Consider the following 21,222-nt stretch of genomic DNA (forward strand, 5'->3'; position numbering starts at 1 on the left):
AAACAAACAAACAAAGAAACAAAGAAACAAGCGAACAAACAAACAACTAAATAACTAAATAAGTAAATAACTAAATAAATAACTAAATCTATATTAATAATAAATCTGTAGCCGAAAATTTTCTGGTAATTTTCGCTTTTCCAAAAATAATTGGTCCTAACATGTACAATTAACGATCCTGAAACAGAAAAAGCCTTTTTTTAATTTTTTGTTTGTATGTCTGTCTGTCTGTCTGGATGTTTGTTACCTTTTCACGCGATAATGGCTAAACCGATTAATATGAAAATTGGAATGTAAATTAAGTTCGTTGTAACTTAGATTTTAGGCTATATGGCATTTAAAATACTTCATTTAAAAGGGGGGTTATGAGGGGGCTTGCATTAAATAAATCGAAATACCTCCCTTATTATTGATTTTCGTGAAAAATGTTACATAACAAAAGTTTCTTTAAAAATGATTTCCGATAAGTTTTATTCTAAGAAAAATTTTGATAGGACTGATATTTAATAAGATAAATGAGTTTTAAAATTAAGATTCCACCTATTGGCCTGTAATGAAATGGAAACAAATGACTTCATCTATAAGGGGCCTTGGACAACAACAATCGAAAGCTATTAAACATAGCCTACAGGGAATGTTTCTGTGTTTGTATGAAGTAATATCGAAAGCTAATAAAATTATATACAAGACTTTTAAAATAACAATACAATACATTTTCACCGCCACCTCAAATTATAGCGTTGTTGTTCCTGCAATAACTCCTATGTGCAAAATATAAAATTTCTGAATAGGAAGAAAAAACACATTTCTTCATTCCATGGCAAGAGTACATAGGAGATTGTGAATTCTTACATCACTATTTAAGTAATTTTTAAGTACAATTTAAATTAAGTAACATACTAAACGCTTTCTGGGCGGCCGGGTAGCTCAGTTGGTAGAGTAACTGGCTACGGACTGGAAGGTCGATCCCAGGTGGTGACAGGATTTTTTCTCGTTGCCAAACTTTCAGAATGGCCCCAAGGTTCACTCAGCCTTCTATAAAATTGAGTACCGGGTCTTTCCTGGGGGTAAAAGGCGATCAGAGCGTGATGCCGACCACGCCATCTCATTCTAGTGCCGAGGTCATGGAAAGCATGGGGCTCTACCTCCATGCCCCCCAAGTGCCTTCATGGCATGTTACGGGGATACCTTTACCTTTACTAAACGATTTATCCTTCTATGAAACACCAATGTTCCCTGGATCAAATGTCCTATTTTAATTATGTAATTACTTTATATTTATTTCTAACGGGTGCAGCGGAGCGCACGGGTACGGCTAGTAAATAAATAAATAGCTAAATAAGTAAGTAAATAAATAAGTAAATAGATAAATAAATAAATGAATAAATAAATAAATAACTAAATAAATAACTAACTAAATAAATAAATAAGTGAGTAAGTAAGTATGTAAACAAATAAATAAATAAATAAGTTAATAAGTAAATAAATACATAAATAAAATAAATTAAATAAATAAATAAAAATATAAATAAATACTAATAAATAAATAAATAAATAAATAAATAAATAAATAAATAAATAAATAAATAAATAAATCTAAATGAAAGGAAATAAAAATAACTGATTTAAAATAAAAATGAGTAAATAAAAATTAATAAATAAAGATGAAAATAATGAATTAAAATAAGTAATTAAATAAAAATATAAGTAAATAAATAAAAATATATAAATAAAAATAAAAATAAATAAAAGTGAATAAATAAATAAATAAATAAATAAATAAATAAGTGAAGAAGTAAAACAAGGAGAATAATTAGAGTGAGTAAAATGTGTAAAATAAAAGAAGTAAAATACATATAAGAAATAAAATAAATAAATCTAAATAAAAGCAATTAAAAATAAACACATAAAAATAAATATAAATAATAATAAATGTAAATAAACAGACTAAGTAAATAAAAGAAGTAGACGAAATAAAATAAATAAATCTAAATAAAATAAATAAAATTAACTACATAAAAATAAACAAATAATTATAAGTAAAGTAAATAAACACAAATATAAATATGAAAATAAGTAGATAAGTAGAATGGGTAAAATAAGTAATGTAAGGGAAGTAAAAGAAGTATCGTAATTTCCCATAACTATCGTCCAAGCGCCCAACTATGGTCCAAAACGCATTATGTACTACTTACTTCCCCAAGAGTTCGGTGTTTGCCATTTGAGGCGCCACTGTGATGGAATTATGTTTCCCATAGTGTGCTTCCATCTACCATTACACGTGGTAATGATATGGATGTTTACCAAGGTCAGTGTGCATCGTTGTCTTGAATGTGTGAAGACGCGAAATCATTCAGTTTGTGTTTGTCTGTTTCATTAAGCTTTCCTCTGTAGAACTGGTAAAAAAAAATTCTTAATTTAATTTTGATAAATTATTTCAGATCAAGGTGCAGTTTATGTTTTGGTGGAAATGGATTACATTTATTATAGATATATTATTGTTTGTACAATTAAACCTGGCTATATAGAATATACTTTTACATAATAATTACACTGGCAGAGGTTAAGGACTCTGCGTGAAAAATGTTTGACCTCATGGCTAGAAGTCAGTCCTCAACTATGTACCACTTAGGCCTATTGTTCGCGGACCATAGTTGTATTTCATTTTTTGATATTTGTTTAATAAACTGTGATGTATGTGATTATTTTACTTCTGAAAATACGGTATCTCAGTATATTCTAAAACACCATTTAACATTATGGTCCAGTAAATAAAGAAACAGGCTGTTCCAGCATCAATGGACCGGTAATACGAAAACTCCAGGGTAGAAGGAAAACAACCGTCCCTGTAAGTGACTATGAGAGCGATGAAATTGAATTGGATACAGATTATGACGTTTCCAGTATTCTCTCCATATTTACAGAGTTGTGAAAAAGAAGACGAAATCTGTTAAATTAATGCTAAAAGCACGTTGTTATGTGATTGTTACTTATGAGGAGAAACTGTGACCAGGGAAAGTCTGTGAAGAACAATGGAGCTGTTGTTTCATATATGGCAAGAAGCGGTAATTACTGGAGGTGGCAAGGAGTGGAAGACATTTTATTTTATAGAAAGGAAAACATAATAAAACAATTTTAAGACCCCCAAATGCGTCTCGAAAAAGAGAGATCTATTTTCAATTTCAGAATTACAAGAGAAGTTGAGATTCAAAGCATCGGAATAGGCCTACTGAATGTAGTCCTTAGCATGGTAAATAAACATTATCAGTGACTTTATGTGCATAATTATTTTGATAAGAATGTGTTCGTTTATTTTGATACCGTACTTTTGTTCTTTAATATACAGTCACCGGAAAAAAAACCGGGACACCTACACTTTCTTTAAAATTTAAAACATTACAGGATTTTTTAAATAATTGTAGATTTACTGAGGTTCATTTAGCCATTCATATATTTTGTGAAACGTAACAATGTAATACTGAATACGTAATAGCCAACAATGATCTGAAAAGAAGATCAGTTCTTCTTGCAATATTGTGTGTAAACTTCTCGGACTCATTTCAAGCTAAACTGAAGAAGTCTACAGCCTGGTAACCTCTTTTAAGGCAGTATTGGAGTACTTCATTGTATACAAATGTCACTAAGTCCTACCGATTCAGCAAAAGTGGTTACATTGATAGAAGATGGGAATAGCCAGCTGCAGTTCTTGGTATTCCTCGATCGACCGCACAACGGGTGTAGCATCGCTTTAGTGAGACAGGAGATTATTCCAGGAGACCTGCTTCAGTGAGAAAACGAGTAACTTCGGCTCGTGACGACCATTTTACTTTCCTAAACACATTAAGAGATCGCCATTCCACAGCTGTTGAGACCAGAAGAGCCCTCCTGGAAATGAGACAAGTTAACATGAGTGAGAGAACTGTAAGAAGACGTCTGGATAAATGTGCACTGAAATCCAGGAGACCAGCTAATTGCTACAGCAACATCATGTTGAACGATTACGTTTTGCTCACTATAATGATAATTTTAACCTGGGGGAGTGGCGACGAGTGCTCGTCACAGATGAATCGAAATTTAGTTTACAGATGGACATGAAAGAGTGTGGAGAAGAAGAAGAGAGTTCACTTGTCAGTTTCCAAGGTGGATCTGTAATGGTATGAGGTGGGATTTCGTATGAAACTCGCACAGAACTTGTTTTCACTAATGGAGGTGCTTTGACTGCTCCAAGATACATCGAAGAGTTTCTAATTGAACATGTGGTACCATATGCCCCACTTATTGGTGGAAAGTTCCTGTTAATGAATGACAATGCTCGCCCTCATGCTACAAGAATCGTGGATGAGTTCCTTCACAACGTTGGATTGAATAGGATGGCATGGCCAGCAAGAAGCCCCGATAAAAACCCTATTGAACATGTGTAGGGCATACTAGGGAAGCGAGTTAGAAGTCGCAGCAGCTTACAGCAGCTCCGAAATGTTCTAAATAAAGAATGGAATAGAATCGACCAGACTGACATCCAGAATCTGATCGAAGTTTGAATCGGCGAATGTTAGCAGTCATACAGCCACGGGGAGGCAATACCCACTATTATCAACCTGTGGGTGTCAACAAAATCAGCTGAACATTTGGAAGAAAATTGTACAATATGTAAGTTTTTACATATTTTAATTATATCCATTGTTTGGCGTTGAAAATAATAGCAGAAGTCATAACAAAAAAGAGTTTGTTTTCTAGGAAGCAATATTTTCTTCATTTGATAATGGGTTTTCTGATTCTCACCTCATAAAACCAACAAAAATTGGGAAACTTTAGCTGGCCCGTTCCCCCCCCCCCGGTGAGTGTAGTTGTTCATTATTGCAGGAAGATGACTTTCAGATTTCACTTGTTGTTTGTGTTTATGCAGTGTGTACTAATAAAAAGAATCCATGTACTTTTCATTTATTTTTAATACTTCTGTGCTAGATTATGTTTCTACCCTTAAATTAGAAGCTCAATGTATTGATTTACGAATAATTCTGTAGTGTTTGGGTAAAGGAGGATGGAATTTTGTTCCCCAAATGAACACAGAAGTTAAATTATACAAGTGAGTGTGAAAAATCAAAAGAATAATAGCAGTTGATGTGTTTTATTTGTGTACAAAATTATTTGCAATAAGTGTTCCAAGTTTAATTTTAATTTATTTCCAAACTCATTTTTACGACTTAGTTTTTATTTTTTTTTATTTTATTGGGTTATTTTACGACGCTGTATCAACATCTAGGTTATTTAGCGTCTGAATGAAATGAAGGTGATAATGCCAGTGAAATGAGTCCGACGCCCAGCACCGAAAATTACCCAGCATTTGCTTGTATTGGATTGAGGGAAAACCCCAGAAAAGACCTCAACCAGGTAACTTGCCCCGACCGGGATTCGAACCCGGGCCACCTGGTTTCCCGGCCAGACGCGCTGACCGTTACTCTACAGGTGTGGACCCTTTATGACTTATCTCCCTTTATCCAAACAACACAGAATTACAGCTCCAGCTATAGTCCATTCATGCTTTCAAGCATAAATATATGAGTGGACCATAGTTGGACAACTATGTAACAATGATTATTATTTCTTTAACACTTGTTATTAAATACTTTCAAACACGTACATGTCAACATTTATTTACTACACACTTACAAGAGTCCGAAGTCAAAATTTCATTTAATCTGAATTAATAGTACAGAATATACAAAAAAAAATTTAAAAATGTGGACCATACTTGGGGGAAACTACAGTACAAGAAGTAATAGAAAGAAGAATAAATAAATAAATAAATAAATAAATAAATAAATAAATAAATAAATGTTGTTCCATAGGATTCGATTACATACGCAACAAACACTAACTGTTAACAGATGAACTGTATCACTAGGCAACCACTGGCTTACTGACACGACATAGATATTTTCATGTCCAGAGTCTGGAACCAGCTATGCTCGTGAAGAGAATACAAACGCCGTGCGCTGATTCGTACTTCAACGACTCACTTTGTATATGCCATTCAATTCTTTATAAATTAATTTCAGATGAATATAATGAAAAAATAGCCTATATAACTTCTGTATTTCAGACAACACAGAAGAAGTGACTCAGAATCATGTACTTAATGCAGGATGTACAGTAGGGTGGCCCTTATTTTTCAACTATCTAAAAGTTTAGCTCCCACTCCTCTATCTTGTTCCAATGAACAAAAAAACGTTCTGTGCAAATTTTCAGCTCAATCGGACAACTGCAAGGCAACCCTCATCGACCATGAAGTTTTGAAATTTTTGCCTGGATAATATTTTTTCTAATACTATTAGATAAACCTTTATTATTATTATTATTATTATTATTATTATTATTATTATTATTATTATTATTATTATTATTATTATTATTTGTGCTTTAGTCACTTATTTTATAACTTAACAAGATCTTGCTGATGAATAATTTTTCAGTTATTGATTCAGAACTGTCTGTGCTGACCTGCTGACTGCTGGTGTAAAGTGACTTTCAAGATTTTTTTCCTAGAGTTGTAAAATGGCATCAACCTCTTCACGTAGTTCGTCACATAAGTTAAGTCTTTAAGTTTTATATCTCTCTTGTTGGCTACATCTCTAATCAAATCATCGGAGCCAAACTACCTTCAAACAGGCAAGCTCTAAGCGGTTTCTTCTACACTGTACAAGTTGTAAATCTTACAACAAAGGAAAGTGTAGCATTGGTGATTCAAGAAGTTTTAATTTTTTGGCAAAAAGCACGAATCCGTACTAGAAAAAGTGACCACTGTGTTTATAAGTTATTCAAACTCTATGATGATTGGAAAGGTTTATAGAAATATTTGAGTAGAACTGCAGGCAAGGGAAAAGAAAAAAGATATATTTTTGTGAAAATTATGGATGATATCTTTGACACAGTTCATTCAGAGCTTTGGGACAGATGAAAAATGAAGAGGATAAGAATTTTTAACGATGATTTTTCTTGGCAGCATTCCAAAGAACGGGATATCTTTTCATATACTAGGAGCTGGAAGTCATGCTAGGTGAATGGCAAAAGCAATTTTTGCATTCAAGATAATTATACTTGTTTCAAGATCAATTTCAGTTACCTCATAAGGAGAAGAACTCTTTAAGAAGAATATGTATTTTTCTTGTTCGAGTGTAGACTATGTTCGAGCCTGGTTTCTGTCATAAGCAATTAAAGCACCTTATCTTGATTTCCTATTCATGCGTGAACTGATAAATTATCAGGATATTCATCCAGAAATCAGTAAGGCTGCTGCAAATAAATTTTACTGGTACTTAGTTCCCGAAAGTGTGGTTCTATCCTTATTTGATGACTATGTTCCAACAGCGGTTAAAGCAAATATGGCTCAAGTTATACTGGAAGCAGACGAAGGTGAAGAAGAAAAAGAAGAAAATCAACTGAAGAGCTACATTCTGCAACAGAATGATTTTTCTTCCTTTACAAATATTGAGTTTTCGTCTTTTGTAACTCCTGATACTAAAATTTTCTTCACTAGATTTTCTATCAGCACCGATTTCCTCAACAAAGACCCTTCAACTTGGAAGGATGGTCCTGTTTACAGAAGTGAAATTTAAAAACCTTTAGAAGATAGTTGTTGTGAAGGACGTTGCAGAAAGAGAAATCAAATTTATTCAGGATTACAATAATGTTCTCACAAAAGATGAAACTGAAAAACAATTTGTTTTACAGATTGTTACCAGAGACTGTAAAAAATATCCAACTGCTACTAAATCCTCCCTTAGGAAAAAAAAAAGTTCAATGTTCGTTCATATACATAGTGTTTTGATTCTATAGAAATTATTGTTGTGAATAAAAATGTGTTTCTCTTATAGAAGTTGTGTGCGTTACTAAAAAAACCTTATATTTCTTAAATTTTTCGTTTTATTTTCAGGAATTTTTAAAATTAATTTTTGGGAAATTTCGTTCAGAATATTTTTAAACAATTGCTGGGGTCGCCAGAATGTCCACATAAATTTCTCTAAGAAGAAAAAAAGAAATGGTCGAGATAGGGAAGAGTATACCGCTTTTGTATGGAATTAATCGTTGCGTATATTATGTTGCAACTTCAAAGCGTTTGAGGGTCGCCAAGCAGTTGTCCGATTGAGCTGTAAATTTGCAGAGATCATTTTTTTGTCGATTGGAACAAGATAAGGGGGTGGGAGCAGCACAATTTTAACTTTCGGAAAATTATCTTTATTTAAGGGCCACCTTAATGTACAGTAGTGGCAAAAGAAAAACCGGACCGACTCTTGTAGCTTCTGTAATTTCAGAGTCTTCTTCACTCCAGAGCACGATAGACTGGTAACTAAGACTTTCGTGGTTCGTATGCTGCCTGGGGAGGAAACTTTTTTTTTCTTATTCAAATTTATTCCCAATACTTTTCGATTGCTGGTAAAATTCATGTTATGGGAATAAATTAGTTAATTAAGTAGTAAAATATTGCTGCAATCGGAAAGTATTGGGAATAAATTTGAATAAGGAAGAAAAAAATGTTTCCTTCCCAGGCAGGATTCGAATCACGAAAGTCTTAGTTACCAGTCTATCGTGATGTGGATGAACAAGGCTCTGAAATCAGCTACATAGGTCGGTCCGGTTTTTTGCCACTACTGTACACATGTGTATAATTATTTTAAAGCAGGGATCTGAGAGATACTAACCCCACGCTGGTTGTATTGAACAAAGGTTTTGTGATCGATGTGAGTTGTCTGTGATCTGAGGTTACACCAGAGGATTTCCCAGATGGCTCGACGTTACGCGGCAGTTTACAATTCAGGTTAGGGAACATGATATACCGTCAACATCTGCGCCGAACTTGGAGGTAGTTACTCTTCACATAATGTTCAGGTGCAGTTGAAATCAAATATATTCCACAAAACTGCAATCACACAAATAGGGTGCATTACTGCTTTCATAACATTATGCGTGCAACATAACAAAGTAACACAGGTTAAGACATAGTATATACTTCTTTCCGTAATGTCTTACAGGCGACGTAAACATTTCCGGCAGAAAGAGGGGAAAGGATGATTGCTATTCAGCCAATGCTAAAGGTTCATTCCACGCTTGTCTTGACATTGGGAGTAGGTAGAACCAACGAGTTAGAAAGAGAAAGATATAGAGTGGTCATTGCGCCGCCATGTTTGAAGAAAATTGAACGACCGTCGGTAATGAACTTATGCGCCCAAAACAAAGTGGACGTGGTGATAACTGACATTAGAATCGTCAGCTGTCTTAATTTCGTTTGCATAAATCAGTTAAACTGAAGTGGAAAAACCTAGTATTTCGTCAAATACGTGCTAGGAACTTAATCTAAACTTATGTACGCTAAATTTAAAACACTTGAGCTATTCCTAGAAGGAATGCTTAAAAGAATAACCTAAGCAAAATTGTCATGTAGTATGACAAGAAGTCCTAGCAAATTTACTGAATAAAATGTTAATGTTCCTAAGTTCTTTTAAATGCGACCTGCAAGATTGCCTATAAAATGAACGAGTATGATTCGGATGATTTTATTAAATTGTTTTCCCAGTCTCTACACGTTGCAAAACTATTTACTATACCATAAGATATAGAATGAAAGTAAGCCCTATCTGTAGTAAACAACCTTTACCTCCAAGCTTGTAACGTGGGTGAAACATGACAAAACACGCTTTCAGTTTGTTTGTTACAGTAAAGTAGGCTATAATTATTATCGAAATGTGAACGTGAGGCCAACAGCCGGCTGGTCTGTCTGAGCCTTTCAAGGGCTGTGGCACCACAGATAATTATTAGTGTATAATTGAGCACCCACGTACAATAATGGAGTAAGTAGTTACGAAATATATTCATACTTACCCCATTATTGCACATGGGTACTCAATTATGTTCTTTCATGTCCGTCCAGTCAAAATACTAACAACAATACGACCTACCCCAGAGTTTTGCGTTATTTTGGATGTGAGTGTCGAAATACAATTTTAATATTTGATTGCTATTACTCGGTTTGAAACGGAATTGTAGCGGTTTTATCCGTATTTAGTTTAACTTTATTACTAGTGAACCATTTATTTGATTAATCGTTTGTCTTCGAAATAGGCCTACTTCTTATAAGCTACAGCTCATCGTCTTCTTGTATAAGCAGTAAGGACAGATGGAGCAGAAATAAAGGATGCCGGTGTCGAAATACAGTTTTAATATTTTATTGCTATTTGTTTTTCACTGGGTCTGAAACGGAATTGTATTGGTTTTATCCGTATTTAGTTTAAGTACATTACCAGTGAACCATTTATTTTGTTTATGCCGGGCGTTGTTACACATTTATGCATGAAAAAAAAAATGCTGCTAATTAACAAACCTATGGACTTAACTTCATAAAATTTACATGAAATATGATATATCAGTTGTCTTTTTCCTTTTGCCATTGCAGTTATATGCAGCACACACAACAGGCATGTTTTTTCTTCGTTTTTTTGTACTTCTTACCTCCGTTATACAACATTGTAAGCAGACGAATTTTTACAAAGGTGGGCGCTTAGCTCAGATCTGCCGTGTTTCGCGGTGGCACCGCAAAGAGCGCTGTACAGGACAACATGGCCACTCTATAGTCTTCTCTTTCTAACTCGTTGGGTAGAACGCTTCAAACCGCCCAACTTCAAGAGACTTCTCCCTCTTCCGGCAATGTTTACGTCGCCTGTTAGAAATTATGGAACGAAGTACAGTTTCACTGCCTATGACATCAACTCTTTTCAGTCACTGACGCCTAATTAAGATATTAGTCCACTGTCTAGATATCAAGTTGTATTTCGTTCCCTTCTCTGGTAATGGTTACTCTGGGACCGAATTCCCCGATTTATTTTTATTACAGGGTCTTAAGAATCAGCCATTGCTTTAATCGGATTCCTCTTAATCTTCTAGAGTTCTAGGTTCTTTCCCTCCCTAACCCGGGCAAAATGGGTATGAACGGCTTCATTACCGATTATGAGTTATCACGTGAGTAACAGCAGAAAAATTTAATAATACCGGATATGAATAAAAAATTAAGTCATTGACAAGTATTCAAAATTTACTTAATTTAACCTAAATTATTATTAATTTAAATATTTCAGACCACATTTTAACTAGCGAGGGAACTCTGTCACTTTCCCGCCTACAATTACCATAACACTTCCACAGAGGGCAACAATTGGTAGGAAAAGACCATACGTTGAGTATTACGTATCGCAATCGTATGTAAGACACATTAATATTTTGTTTTAAAATTTAAATAGTCGCGTGGGGGTCATGTTGACTACATGATAACTTTCAGTTTATCACTGACATTTGTTGCGTTAATTTAAATTTTTTAGGCTGGGGGTTCTGTTGACCCCCACGCGACTACTAATGTCATAAATTAGTCCACAAATAGTATAATGTGATTCTATTACGTGAGATCTCTTACTCTAGATCAGCGTTTCTCAAACTTCTTTGAAGTGGGGACCACATTTTAAGTCAGAACAGTTCCGCGGACCACCTTACTCTTATTCCTTTCGAAAGCAAATTTATTATTTTTGTAGCATATTTTAATATCAGTATACTTATATTTTAAAACAGAATTAATTAATTATAATACTTTTCTAATTATATTTTTGTAGCCAATCACAAGTAACTTATAACAAATTTTGTGCATTGTTGATTCATCGTTGCCTGTTAGCAGTTAGTTTGAAATCCTTCTTATGTGGTACACGCTAGTAGTTGTCCATGTCTCTGTTAAATAGTGTCCATTATAAATTATAAATACATTATAAATAATGGAAAACTAGCTTAGATCCGGATCTTTGAAAGGAAAGGAACATGATGATACGCTTCATTTAGGCAGTGCTAATAGTTCAGAAGCTGTGTGTGAAGAAATATATTAATTATAGTGCCATTAAAGAAATATCTAATCCTATGGTGGTAGCTATTCAAAGAAAAAATACTTTCGTAAATATGACAAGAGTTAGGCCTATTTGGAACTTGAATTTACTTGGTGTGGCAATGAGAATGAACCAAAACCTCGGTGCGTTGTGTGTTACGAAGTGCTTTTAAACGAATGTATGAAACTCGCGAAATTGAAACGGCACTTAGAGACGAAACACGCAAGTGTAAAAAGTGAACCCATCGGATTTTAAAATAGGCGGAGTCTAACATTTCTTATATCGTCATCTGGAAAAACAAATAAAAAACCTTAATGCAAAAACATGCCCGATTTTCAGCAAGTAAAGATGCAAATTGGCACGTTCTATTATTGGTGTACGACGTACAGTACGTGCCTATTTCAATATGCAGACTGGGTGTCGGCAAAGCTACTAAGAAATTAATCAATACATGAAAAGGTTCAGTACCGTACTTTGGTCCTCTGTTATGAATTCGGGTGGTCCCTGGCTAGGTTACAGGCTCGGCGCCAGATAAGCAGAGAAAAGATGGCGAGAAACGCCACGTTTATAGTTCATAGTGCTTTAAATCCCTCTTTTGTTGCTGAGAGTAGAGTGGGAAGTGGGTAGATGGGTAGGGTAAGAAATTTCATCATGTAGGGTAAACATTGGTAATTTCGTGGCAGTGGTTATTTCGTGATACTTTTTCTTTGCTCTTTTGTGAACTAACCAATTGTGTTACGAGATCCAAATTTCCGCCAAGGGATTGCATATGTTGTCCAGTTTCCAGAAACATGCAGCTAAGCTTTGTGTGACTATTGTAGTTGCTTCAGTGAGCTTTTATGTTGTTTGGAGAGAGCAAGTTTGCGTCGACTTCTTGTGGATGTTTGTAATTATATTACAGGCTTATTACTAAAGGTGAGCATTTGATATTTGGTACAAAGATTTATTGTATCTTCATGAAATTTTGGTAAATGTTTTTGGAATTTTAAATACATCTGTAGTCGCCATATAGGCTTAGCTTTACTGATAGAAATCTTAGCTTTTTCAGGCGAAATTTTGTTGAGCATTAAGTGTTACAATTTTTAAAATAGTATAAAATGTATTACAATAGGAATTTTAGATCTCTGAAGACAAGATGTGACAACAAAAAAGAAAACGGAGACGCAATGGGTTCAGTGTAGCTTCTGTTTAATTTGTTATCATGCTAAGTGTCAATGATAAGTGCTAGATGACTTGCAAGAAAATTGACAGAAGATGGAACATGGCTCCAACATTTTGGACCGGAGACAGAAGCAGACAATGGAGTGGCATCATGCAAATTCACCAAAGAAATAAAAATTCAAAAGTACACCTTCGGAAGGAAACGTTATGGCTACTGTGTTTTTCGATTCAGAAGGACTCTTGCTTGTGGACATCATGCCATACGGAACCACCATTAATTCTGACGGGTATGTTGTAACTCTCAAGAAACTTCAAGTTCGACTGAGTCGTGTTTGACGACATCAGGAGAAGCAGGATGTTCTGCTATTGCACGACAACGCACAGCCATATGTCAGTCACAAGACCACAGACCAGATCAAAAAATTCGGATAGACAACACTAAAACACTCGACTTACAGTCCTGAACTGGCACCGTGCGATTACCATCTCTTTGGTAAACTGAAGGATCCCTTCGCGGAACGAGGTTAGAAGATGACTCCCTTGTGAACGCTGCTAAAGAGTGGCTCAGACGTGTTGGTCCAGACTTTCACCGTGCTGGTCTACAGGCCCTCGTTCCTAGGTTACGTAAGGCAGTTGAAAGGGACAGGGATTATGTGGAAAAGTGACATCTTGTTCCTTAAGGATGCATCTACATTCTGTGAAAATAGCAAACCTGTAGGATAAAAATATAATTTTTAAACAAACGTTATGCATTACTTTTGGAGTTACCCTAGTAATATAAGCTATAGTAAAGTCCGTAATAAAAGTGTTCACCCTTTCAGGGCAAAGAAGATCCCTTTTCAATTTCAATTTTTACTTAGATTTCATTCTTATTATGTGTTGATATGTATTTCTAAGTTTTCTTGCTATGAATATTAGACGGAATTACTATGTTTGAAGTCTTGTAACAATAAATGAGAATTTCATTTGACTTTAATGAATTTTTCCACAATTCTTCTACCTCTCACGAAATTATCAATGCAATATCATGAAATTACCAAGGTTATCACGAAATAACCAACCTTTCAGCTTAAGTTGTAAAAGTGGTTTTTGGCACATATTCAAGAACGTATCCAATCTTTTATGTCTCCAGATTTGTACAGCAAGTTATCGTCTTTTAGATGAAAAAATCGCAATAAGGATATATTTACACATTTATATTTTTAATTAGTTTCCATGAAATTATCACGAAATTACCAATGTTTACCCTATTAGTACTAGGAGGAAAAGTGAAAGGCGATTGCCATGTATCATTTCTAAACTCTGAGATTTTCAACTATAGTGTGATACGCAATTCTTTTGAATTTTATTTTTTGTTCCGTCTTTTTTGAAGGACCACAAGAGCAGAACTCGAGGACCACAGGTGGTCCGCGGACCATAGTTTGAGAAACGCTGCTCTAGATTATGGCAAGTAATGATGCATATGAGCTAGAAGTTTTACATAGAACCAGGATATTTTATATTTCAATTAGTGACTGTAATTGGGGGTCACTCTAACCCCTATGCGACTACTAATGTTACAAATCAGTCCACAAGTATTACAGTGTTACTTTTGTGGTGTATACATGCAAAGTATTGCTTAAGATCATTAAGGCAAGTAATGACCCATATGAGCTAGAAAGTGTAAGTGGAACTATGAATTTTATATTTTAATTCGCATTTTTGCTTCGGGATCAATTTGACTCCCACGCGAGTACTAATGTCACAAAATAGTTCGCGAGTACTTACTATTTTTTTTTTTTTTTTTACGACTTTTTTTTTTTTTTTTTTTTCGTAAGAATTTTTTTTTTTATTGCAACACAAAATTATATACAACTATAGCAATAACAAAACATTTCAAACAGACAATACTTAATAAAATAATGGTCCCATATGAATGTTGAATAATCTGAGTGAGATTTTCCTAGTACAACAAAAGCAAATATTTCTGTACACATGATAGAATTATTATACTCCTACATACAAAAAGAACATTGTGACATTGTAAGGGTATATGCATTACTTTAACGTTCAGTTCAAAAGTATTTCAATTCCTCTGCTTAATGTTATTAGTTATCACATAATTAAGTACAAAAAATAAGTCTCAAAAAGTTAAAGAATCTTAAGTACTTGTTAAAAATAAGAAATAATTATAATAATCATAACAATAATAACAATAATATACCCCCAAAATATATTCAGTGATCATATTATCAGTCAAACAACAACAATTATTGCACTGATAAAGAAAATGAAACCTTTCCTACATACTACAATTTTATGAATTGATATTTTTATTACATTATTTCCATATAAATGTGTGGACATTGCTTTAACATTTTAATCCAATATTGTTTCCATACAAAGTGCTAATCGCTTCACAATAGCTGCCTGTGTTGTCTTGGGTTTATAATAAAAACTTGGCTTGAGTATAAAGTTTAAATCTATGTATGTCACAGGGATATGCGCGATGTCACTAATATCCTGAATTGTAGTTTCCCAATATTGTTTAGTCCTCGGGCACTCAAGAAAGCGATGTTGAAGATTGTCCTCTTCTTGACAATAGGGGCAGAGTGATGTGCGGGCTAATTTGATATGGTATAATTTACTGTTAGTTGGAAAAATATCATTGACCACTCGAAACCATAGGTCTTGCTGTTTAAAGGTCAAAACACTGTTTCGTATATTCTTCCAGATCCGTTTCCAATTATACACAGGAAAACGGCACACAATTTTAGGAGCTGGCAAACTTCTATTCATATACTTATAAATATGTTTGGCCGTGACAGAATTTAGGATATTTTGTGGTATATAACTGATTTCCTGTTTGAAAGTGCGTATTTGTGGTGCATGACTTGGCAGACCTCGTAAATCCGGTGGATTCTCTAACTTGGTTATGGAGACCCATTTAGAGAAGAATGTGAAGGAGAAGTCATCTCCCTGTCCTTGGACGTGAAGAAGATTCCGGTAGACGAACAGACTGAGTGCTTTAGTGTAAGGGTCAAAAACTCCTAAGCCTCCTTGAGATTTTGCCAGGGTTAACTGATCTCTTGGTACTCGCAAGATCTGTCGGTTCCACAAAAACCACCCTGTAGCAGAACGCAATTTCTTACCAATTAGACTTGGAATGGGTAAAATTTGCGCCATATACCAAGCTTTCGACAAAGCATATGTATTGATATATTGCGCTCTCTTCACCAAGTCAGCGAATCGAAATTTTTGTGCAGACAAGACGTGACGAACAGCATTAGTGACCGAATTCCAGTTATATCGTATTGTTTGACTAAGATCGTTGAAGAAAGTGACGCCTAGGATTTTAATGGACGAGTGAATGCTGAGCCAACTAGGAAGTGGAATCTTGTCTTCTTTTCCGATGTACATAGCCTTCGTTTTCTTTTCATTTAATTGAGCTCCCGTTTCTCGACTATACTGTTGTATACATTGATACATTCTTGGCAATATGGTAGCATCAACTGCAACTATAGTGACATCATCGGCATAAGCTCGAATAATAGTGTCTGTATTCATAGGGTAAATACAAGAAATATTCTGTAACAGAGGATCCAAAGTGAGAGCAAAGAGATGCATAGACAGAGGGCAACCTTGCCGCACTGATCTTTCCACAGGGAAGGCTTGTGTAAGATGTCCGTTTACTAACAGTTTTGAATTACTAACAGCCATTATATTGCGTAGGCAAGCTATAAAAGCTGGGTCTATGTTTAACTCCATCATTCGTTGTAGTAGATAATTATGACGTACTCTATCAAATGCATGGTCAAAATCAAGGGAAATAAGCATATGACTTTGTTTATTTTGTTTTGCGACACTGATGCTATCACGAATTGCACATGTAGCATTGAGAATATTTCGGCCAGCCACTAAACATTGCTGATGAGGTCCTATTACATGTGGAAAAATTGTACTCAAACGTGTCTTCATACACCTCATAAATATCTTGTAATCGCTGTTCAGGAGAGTAATGGGACGGTAGTCTAGAGCTGTCTTCGGGCAAGCAATCTTGGGTATGAGTACCATTATTCCCAAACAAATATCACTGGGAATAACAGGAGATGTCATAAGGGCGTTCATTATTTCTACCATTTCCCTCTCGATTATACTCCAAAACGCAATGTAGAACTCGACTGGAATTCCATCCGCTCCTGGTGACTTATTCAATGGACTAGCTTTAATAGCTGCCAATATATTTTGTGTTGTTAAAGGCGTTGTGAGTGTAGCTGATGGCGGGTTATTCTGACTGGCTTGTATATTGATACTTGGCGCAGCAACTGGTTCGGTATATAGATTCTTGTAATACTCATACAAAATAGAACGTATTGATGGTTGTGCTGTGTGTATTACTCCATCAGCAGTAGTAATCATGTTAATATATTTTCTTTTCCCCCTCTTCGTCTCTCGAATGACATCATACATGGAAGTTGACTCCCCTGACATACTGTTGGACCGGGCTCGTATTTGTGTACCTCTATCTCGATCATGTTGAATTTTGAGGATACTTGCTTTAACTTTTTTCAGTAAAGTGGTTAATCGAGGTTCTGTTGAAGACGAAGCATATATGTCCCTCAGTAATCCATACAAATATTCTTCTTGTCCTTTTATTTCCTGTTGTCGAAGAATGCTATAGTATTTCATCCATTTTCCTAATTTTTGTTTCGTATTGACCCACCATTCTAAAATATTTGGATACCTCGACTTCTGGCGTTGATATATTCTCCACTTGTGTTCCAAATCCTCTTTGAAATCCTCTTCCTTCAATATGCTTGTGTTAAGCTTCCATATTCCTCTGCCAAATGGAGTGGGTAGACGTGGAATTCGTAGGGTTATTATATAACCACAATGATCAGAGAAAGCGACCGGGCATATGTCTGTACCTCGAAGATTGGACTTCAGGTTCTGTGTCATATATATTCTATCTAACCTTGAAGCGCAATTATGACTTTTATATGTGTAAAGGGAATTTCGGCGTGTCTGTAATTTCCATGAATCTAATAGTTTTAGACCATCGATTATATTTTGGAGTTCCGGGCAAGGATGATATTCTCCGGAAGTGTCGGAGGCGTGTAATACACAGTTAAAATCTCCTCCTAATACTAATTGTTCATTTTTACGTGCTAAAAGCGGTGTTATATCAGTCGTAAAAAACTTCTGACGTTCACGTCGTTTCTGAGAGCCTGAGGGGGCATACACATTCACAATATGGATATTATCTACTCGGAGTGCTATTCCCCTTCCATCGGGAAGTTTAATTACGTCTGTATATGGAATGTGATCTTGAATCACTACAGCTGTTCCTCTCTCATCGGTTAGAATGTTGGATTCTATATTATAACCAAATATGCTGTGAAGGTCCGAAGTCCCGACCTCCTGCAGTAAGCCAATCTGGATGTCCATATTGCGAAGACACTGTGATAATAACTTAATTTTACGGGGAGAGGAGATATTATTGACATTTAAGGTAAGAATATTAATGACATCCGTCATGAACGAGAAATAAATATAGAAAGGGATTAAAGAAAGGAAAAATATGTTTAATAATCCAAAGGAGTGAGCTTTCTTAAACCAGAATGGATTGAAATGAGACATGATTAAATGTGTCAAACTGAATAAGCATTTATCTTAGGTATGTCAATATAATAACAAGTGAAAGATATTAATCTGTTACTCGCAGAGGAGGAAACCCCAACTTGCTGCCTTCATGCTTATATGGGTGTAACCTACCTGCTCTGTTGCCTCCTTTGCTTGTCTTCTGCGCGGCTATGTCCTTGTGTTGAGTAGCAGAAGTTGACCTGTGGCTGGTGTCGTCTGCGTCCATCATCTCATTCCATGTCTGGTCCGCTTCAAGTTGTGTAGGTGTATGTGTACTAGATTGCTTCTCCAATGAAGATGATGTACTACCGCCTTGTAAGTCATTCTTAACAGTTGACGTGTTACTTGATGTCTTACGTTTGTTATCGCACACAGAAGTCAGCTCAGATTGAAGACGCGCGCCGTCTCCTGACTTTTGTTGGTCGGAATCTACACGGGTTCCCTCAATTTCATCTGCAGAATCAGTTTCAGAATTCACCGGAAGAGGTGTCGTCCCCGGATTTTGCTCTGCCTCTTCATGGTCACGAGTACTATGTTCCCGATGTTGTTCAGTCGTTGACCCATTAACTCCGTCCCCTCTAGACTGCTTGTGTTTGTCAATTTGGTGTTCCGTCTCCATAATGTCCAATGGACGTGATATGACGTCATCATTCTCATTAAGGTTATCGGAAGCTTCACTCTCCTTTTGTTGACTAGAATGACTTCTGGGTGCAACTGTTGATCTCGACGTCGATTCGGCATTTTTAAACAAATCACTCATAGTGAAGACAGTTCTAGGGGCAACAGTGATTTTCGCTTTTAAGTTTCTGTTAGGACATGTATTCCGCAGATGGGATAATCCGCCACAGATGAAGCATGATTGTTCCTGGCCTGGATACGTCACATACGCCTCGTATGTAGCTACTACAATGGTGGATGGGATCGGTTTGTCAATGACTATATTAACTAGCCTTATTCCGGTATCTACATGAAATCGATATCGCGACGACCATCTTTCACTATCTATTTGTTTTACTTTCCCATAATTTTGGAAAACGTTATGTAATCGTTCATTGGGCACCTCGGGGGGGATATTTAACACTCTTACGACAGTACTTTCTTCTTCCGCTGGGGAAAGCGTAACGTCAACTCTGTCTCCACTCTGTAAGGTTAAGGTTGATGACCCTTCGTAACGTTGCAGGTAATTCTCATACACTGTAGACGTTTTAAATTTCAAATAAACAGCATGTTGTTTACTTACAAGTTGAATTGTTTGTAGGTCGTCTTCTTGTACATTTAACTCGTCTGCTATCCATTGATGAATTTCCATAGCACTCGGACGTTGCTGATCCTTGTTAAATGTTGCTTTGATTGTATGCTGCCGAATAACTTTTGTTGCCATGTTAACTTATTATGCGTATATGAACACACACAGAAATAAACAACAACCACTCAATGTTAGCTGCTTGCCTGCTCAGACCCAACGCGCTGCTGGACACTTCCTACTGCGATGGCTGTCAGAGCTAGACTCCACTATAAGTGTTAATTGTTCACATTTTGTGTACTATTAATGCCCGGTATTTATGCAACTGTGAGAAAACAAAGAAGACTATAATATAAAGTTTATCAGTCCCACACGCATAGCGCCTTCTTTTGACAATTTTCGTAAATGCCAATAATGGATCGTTGCACCGGCATCACGTAGGCTACCTTCTTGAACTTAGAAAACAAAATGTTTTTATTTATTTATTTTTTTTTTGTATTTACTTGTCTTGTTTTCACCTTTATCCATAAAGTCTATAATCTGATGCATTTTTTCTCGCGAAATTTTGTATTTCCTTGCAGTCGCATTTATAGTCTTCTTTTGTACTTTCACAGCTATGTATACGGAATTCATTGTTTTCTGAAAACTGTTCACTTATTTCGCCATGAATGTTTAGAAGGAGACATATGGTAAAAAATTCAACTATCTATGTTGCTGTTTTGTCAACTGTCCGAAGACAGGTCTGAACCTCACAAGTGATACATGAGGCAACTAGGCTAGGAGGTAATGGAGTAGGGTGGCTAGTTTCTTTTCCCGTCCCGTCCATTTTCTCACCTTCTTTCGAGAAGTTATCATGGCTTCTCCTCTCAGGAGAAATCTGCACTCACTTTCTCTCTTAATATCGAATTATGCACACTTCATCCCCCTATTATTTATTCGCTCGTTTTCATACTCTCTCTCGCTATCATAATATTAATACTCGATCACAACGCGATAACACGCTAGAAATTCCACTTCACACATCATCTCTGTATTCCTCATCTTTCACTGTTGCTACCTCTCGTCACTGGAACTCTCTGCCGCCTGAAGTCAAGGGCTGCCGAACATCGAAATCTTTCAAATCCAAGTTAGAAAATTATCTTATGACGAGTTGCCAAACTAACTTACTATTATGACAAGTATTGTATTGCATGTTTCCACGTATTCACATTTTTTTTAATGTTCTAGTGATATTTAACTTATTTTATATTTTTGGTTTCATATTTTCCGATAAGTTGAGCTATATAT

At 35.6% G+C, this 21,222-nt stretch overlaps 1 long non-coding RNA gene across 1 annotated transcript in view; it reads right to left on the bottom strand.

Annotated features, from left to right (window-relative positions):
• LOC138705759 (uncharacterized) overlaps positions 1-21,222 on the bottom strand; it is a 55,212-nt gene that overhangs the window by 24,981 nt on the left and 9,009 nt on the right. The window contains exon 2 of the long non-coding RNA XR_011333750.1: positions 8,697-8,914. This is a non-coding gene — a long non-coding RNA (uncharacterized lncRNA). The remainder of the gene's footprint in view (positions 1-8,696; positions 8,915-21,222) is intronic.

This window comes from Periplaneta americana, chromosome 9 (assembly GCF_040183065.1).
Source record: "Periplaneta americana isolate PAMFEO1 chromosome 9, P.americana_PAMFEO1_priV1, whole genome shotgun sequence".
Lineage (NCBI taxonomy): Eukaryota > Metazoa > Arthropoda > Insecta > Blattodea > Blattidae > Periplaneta > Periplaneta americana.